This window comes from Thalia democratica, chromosome 2 (assembly GCF_965202585.1).
Source record: "Thalia democratica chromosome 2, ktThaDemo2.hap1.1, whole genome shotgun sequence".
Classification (NCBI taxonomy): Eukaryota; Metazoa; Chordata; class Thaliacea; order Salpida; family Salpidae; genus Thalia; species Thalia democratica.
The window spans coordinates 39308017-39314222 of NC_139166.1; positions in this window are offsets into that span (position 1 = coordinate 39308017).

Below are 6206 nucleotides of genomic sequence, written 5' to 3' on the forward strand. Positions count from 1 at the left end.
TTTTAAACCAGGGTTTCCCAAACTCATTTACTAAATCGCCCCCTTTTCAGTAATTTGAAAAAAATCGCCCCCCCCCCCCCTGATTTAACAAAGTAGTTTTTCTTTTGAGTACAAACTTTTGAGCTAAAAAAGTTGTGTTCGAAATGTAATTTAGTCTGGTACTTCTTATGCACGCACTTTTGTGTTCAAAGTAGTTTACAGGGCTTGAGAAAATAATTTACAGTTATTTTCTTAGAAGCCCAGTAAAGTGTTTTAAAATACTTAATGATTAAAAAGCCTTGTGTTATCTGTAATCAATCCTGTTTAAATATGAACTGTTTTGAAACTAATGAAACTTTTAGGTCAGTGGTGGACAATTTTTGTAGTCAGCTATTCATATTTACTAAAAAATATTTTCTAGTTTAAACTCGTTAAAAAAATGTAATTGCGGGCGGCATGATTTTAAAAAAATAACAAATAAGAAAATTTAAAAACTCGAGCAAAATTGTAATAAACTTATGTACTATTATTGTGATCTAGGAAATATTATTGTGAACTGAAAACGAAATGAAAGCGTATTTCAAAATGTTAAGTATCAAAAAACTAAATTTTATTTATTATGCACAAGTAGTTTTCAATTTACTTAGCGGGTCGAAATTCGACTGGATCTGCGACTGGATCTGAGCCTTACGTTACCTACCTGAAACCTTAACTGAAACCTGAAACTATAATAATATCTCGTATAACAAATTTCGGACATTTAGAAGTTAATACTAAGTAACTTATTTAAGCCGCACAAAATACTTAAATTATTCTATAAATAGGCATATTCTAAAATAACTATACCAGAGATTAAAAAAACTAAAAAAATGAGCAGTTTATCATACACGTAATAAAATAAAAATTAAAAATTAATTCTGATCTAGTTTGAGGAAGTTTGACCGACTGGTTGATTTTCTCACATGAAAAGTGGTTTCATCAACAGCTTCAGTTAATGCAGTAAATTTATAAATTTCAATACTAAGATATATTGTAAGCAAGTTAGTTGTAAAAATTAAAAATTTAATTTTAAACTTTTTAAACTATTTGTTTCGTAGTAGAATACCATGAAATAGTTCTTGACTTGAAATAATCTTTAGGGAACTAAACCTTAATTCTAACAATTTTTTTTCTTTATTTAAATTTAAAAAAATCCAATGTTTTACACTTAATTTTGTGAGCAGAAAGTAATCAATTTAAAAAAAACTTTTAACTAGGATAAAATTTTGTTTTGTAACTGTAGCAGTCTTTTTGATGGCTTATTTAATTCTCTTTAAAAAATTTTTTTCTAGCTATTAGCCCATAATAATTTAACAGAGGAAAATAGTGAAAACCTAAAAGCTAGTGTTGAAGTATTAAAACAAACTAAGTATATTCTAATTGCTAATATTATTGAATTAAGAAAAAACCAAAAACAGTTGTATTAATAGTCTAAAACTCCTTATATAATAATAATTTTTCAACAATAATAAATCAAGTTAGAAAATAAAATTGAGTTTAAGAAACTTTTAAATGAAAGAGTAGAAGTCATTTAAAATAGAGACCTCAAATTTATACTCTTTTAAAACCAAAAAATTCATATTAGATTTTAAAACTTTAATAGTTATCAAAATTTTACAATCAGATATTAGGTATATAGTTATATAAGTTATATACAGATTAAACAAGTAATAACAAAAACCTGTCAAATAAAGGTCTTTCAAACAAATATTTTAATTTTATCACTATGCTATAAAAACTTTTAGAACGAAATGTAAAACGACGAATATAAACTACAAAATTAACCAGGTCAAAATAAAACTGTTAACAACTTTAAAACATAAACCATTTAATAAACATAGTAGACTTCCGCTTAAGTTCGCACTTTGAAAAAAACTAAAAAGTACAAACTAAAAGAAATATTACCATATTTTTTTTACAAAATGACAAATTTCAATATGTTATATGCAATAATGTTATGAATAAACATGAAATCCACTAAAACATAAAACAAACTTTCATTAAAATAAAACAGATCTATATAAGCTAACAAATACTATATATATTTTGTTTTGTTAATATTTGGTTAGTAATAGACTTTACTTTAGTTATATATAAGAAAATATAAATTTGCTTTTTTTACTTGGGTAAAAAGTGCGAACTCAAGAGGAAGTCCACCGTAATTAATATTTATTAGGCATTATGCAAACCTGTTGTAGAATAAATAGCTTGATAAAGTTGTTATTATAAAAAAACTACTTAAATACAATACAAACCAGGTTAAATAAGAAGTTTTCAAAAGATCAAATAAAATTAAAAAACTTTCATAAAATAATGTCTGCTACTGAAGTGTAATATAATGTGAAGGATGAGGTTCATGACTGCTTGCAAGTTTTTCTAATCTGATTCTTAATCAGTAAAATAGAGCCTTAAGTCACCTCCTTTATAAATATCTAGATTAGATTTTTTGCTCAAGATGTTGATAACTGAACTAAAAGCTTTCTCAACAACATAGCTAGAAGGAAAAGCTATAAACAACAATCTAAATTCCTTTTAAATGATTGGATACTTTTGCCTTAGTTTTTGTTGAGTCCAAAAGCTTTCATGTCGTTGTTTGGAAGAATTTAGTTGAAGTTTAAGGTCAGTTTGTAAGTCTGAGAAGGTTTCCTGTATGTCGTTTATTTCAAAAGTATCTGCCTCGAAGGGATCCATATTTTTATCTATATGATAGCTTTTTTTGTGTCAGATCTAAATTTACTACTTAATATGTTAAAATCGTTAAAAAATCCAGATTTTTTCCAGGTTTTTTTTTTTGCCGAACTTGTCAAGTTCCAGGTTTTTCAAGGCTTCTAGGTAAACTGGCAACCCTGTATAATTTTATTTCTTAGTCTAACTTGGTGACTTTTCAAAAAACAACTGGAAATATCATGAGGTGATAGTTAATAAAAGATAACATAGATTTTTACAAACCATTTATGATCCCAAATAACATATATCTCAGGTTATAAAATAGTTAGAGGGATTTCAATCATCTATGATATATGTAATTGTTAAACAAGGAAATATATGAATGAAAATATAGTATTTACTTGAAAGTAGGAGTCATAAACACTTGATTTTTTTTCTTTTTTTTCATAAATAAAATAAACTTTTTTGTTTAAGTTTTACCTCAGGGTCATACAATTTAGAGCAAGCTAAAATTAGTAAAATAGCAAGAAAAAAAGTAAAAATCTCATGACAGCCAAAAATTTTAAAATCGCCCCCTTTTCGCCCCCTCACTAGTTATCGCCCACCCTTTCGCCCCCTTACTAATTATCGCCCCCCAAATTACTAAAATCGCCCCCAGGGGGGCGAAATCGCCCACTTTGGGAAACCCTGTTTTAAACTGATCTGAAGCTTGTTTACTTTTAGTTTGAAGTTTTGCATAATTTGTTTTATATTTAGAACATTTTAGTACAAATTTTATATAAGCATAAAAAAATAATCATGCAAAATGAAGCCATTCAAAATAGTCGCTCCTTGCAAAAGTGACATTCCTTGCTAAAGTGGAACCGTGAAAAGTTTCGCTCCGTTCTAAAGGACATTTTGTGCTAGATTTGTGCTCCCTGCAAAAAATTTTTTTTTGCACTTTATTTAGTTCTCTACAAGATTTAATAATTACGACACAGTTTTTTTTAAGTTAATATTAAGCAAAGTGCAATTCAATTCGAACTACAGCTGAGGATTGAAAACAATTTTATCGTTTATGTGAAACATATGTACTGTTCTTTTTAAATTTAAATTTTTGCAATAAACTATTTAAAAAACCTTCAAGTGGGCTCTATGGAAGATGATTTTTCCTCAACAATCCTCAACAGTAGCTCGAATTCTACAATAACTACTTTTTTATTTTGAATTCGAGCTACAGGTGAGAACTACAAGCAATTTTATTGTTTGTATAAAACATATGTACTATTTAAAAAAAAATTGTCAGTTTTACGGACTTTACCCACAAACGGTCGCTTCAGTGCATTTGCACTTTAGCCCGCTTAGTCTAGATCACAACAGCGGTTTCTCGCGACTAAGCCTGCCTGATGAGTCCTAAAAAGGACGAAACCGGTCGTAGGTTGTCTCGGGTGCTGTTGTCGTTGGTCATGCGGTGAAGTTCATTGTTTATTACCGCTGGCATAAAACATTTAACTTTGTTGATAATGGCCGAAATAAATACTAGCTACTTTTAGTAGGTGACACTTAAACAAATATAGTCTGAAAAAGGGATGGGTGTAAAATTTGTAACGCAGAAAAAATAGAAACTTTAAATGTTAAAGTATCGGAATCTTGAAACAAAAAGAACGAACTAAAAGTGGTTGTTTGTATTACCATAAGCAATTTATCTAAAACATTGTTTAGAACAGGGGTCGGCAGCATCTATAAGTCACGGGGTAATTTTTCTAGAAAAACTTGCTCGCGGGCCGTATTGTGTAGTAAAATAACTTGTGGGCCGCTTTATTTTAAAATAGATATAGTAATCAACATGAAAATACTATTTTAAAGCAAAACTGTGATAAAATAAGTAATAATAAGGCTCTAGCAAAGAGTAGTAACTAAATTAAGGGCCTGATTGTAAAATTTTACTACAAAAACTTTTCACAAAACAATATTGAGTGCAACAGTATATTTTCGAATTTAAAATATTATTTATTTGAATTAACTTCTGTTCAACATGTATGGTCCTGTAATTTTTTTATGAACTTTTTATAAGACATATAGATATAAAATAGTAAAACGTGCTGTTTTGATATTTTGCTACATATTCAATTTTTATTATAGTTGTTCAAGAACATTAAAAAAAAAAGTAACTTTTATCGTAGAATACAAACAAAACAAACGTACAAATAAAAATAAAAGATGTATACGTCATGAAAAATTTCGTTACAAATTTGTATAATTTTATAACAGTCGGATTTAACATTAAGTATTTTACCTGTTATTAACTATTAAGCTCTAAAAATCTGTAGAAATTATTTTAATTTTAATGAACACATGTATATACCTACTTTAGCTTCTATTCTTTCACTACAGTATTTTTTTACAGGACCCAGTTGAAGTGTGTTAATCCGTTAATACACAAACGCATATGTTGGTACAATAAAGGAAGATTACTGTATAATTTGTTTTTGTTTTATGTTTCAAATTTGTTACTTGTTTTATTTGTATCGTTTATGCATTTACATATAATTTAAAAACGTTAATTTATTTTACAAGTCTGACTTCAGCCTAGTGTAATTAAGCCAAATTATTTGGCAAATATAAGGCGTTGATAACATTTAGAGTTTATTCTTTGCTTGCGGTTTTTAATATGGTGTTATTAAAAATTTTATGGTTGATTGAACTTCATAAGCTTATAATGAAAAAATAAAGTTTTGTTGTATTATAACAATTTAAAAAATGATTAAAAGACTTTTTTAAAACAACTTAATTTTTGCTATAGGTTTTAACTTTAAAAATATTAGTTATTCTGATAAAGAGAGTTATTTAATGTACTTAGTTATAACAACTTTATAAGTTTCCACAAAGCAAGTTTATGCAGAAGGAAATAGCTAAGTGATGTTACGAATAAAAGTTTTTATCATTTATTAAATGAAATGAAGTGCCCTTGATTTTGACTATAACAAAAAAGGTAGTTGAAACAAGATTTTTAAATTTAATAAAATAAAAATACATCTTTTTGATTATTGATTTCTAGATATATCAGTTTTTTTTTTAATATTTTTGAAATGACATTCAGTTTAAAAGAAATTTGCTGGTAAAAATAAAAAATTATGTACTAGTTAAAAATATAATTTTTTTTCAAGATAACTTTCAAAATTAGAAAAAAAAGATTTAAGCTGAGTAGGCAATAATAAGACATTTAGATTATATTTTTCACATTTTTAATACACGATAAACTTAACTGTTACTCAAAAAAAGACTATATTTTTAAAGTAATAAAAGCAACTCTTCAGTTAATTTGAAGAACACTTGAGTTTATAATAACAATTTGACTTAAATAAACCAATAAGGCTAAAATACTTGTGAAAAAAAACAGCAATGAGGGGCTTACAGAAGAACCTAATTCAAAAAATATATTTACATCATCAACAGAAGAACTAATAACGCTTTTAATAATAGTAAATTTATGTTATGAGAAAGTTCTGATGCAACACAAATACATTTGATGACGTATAATC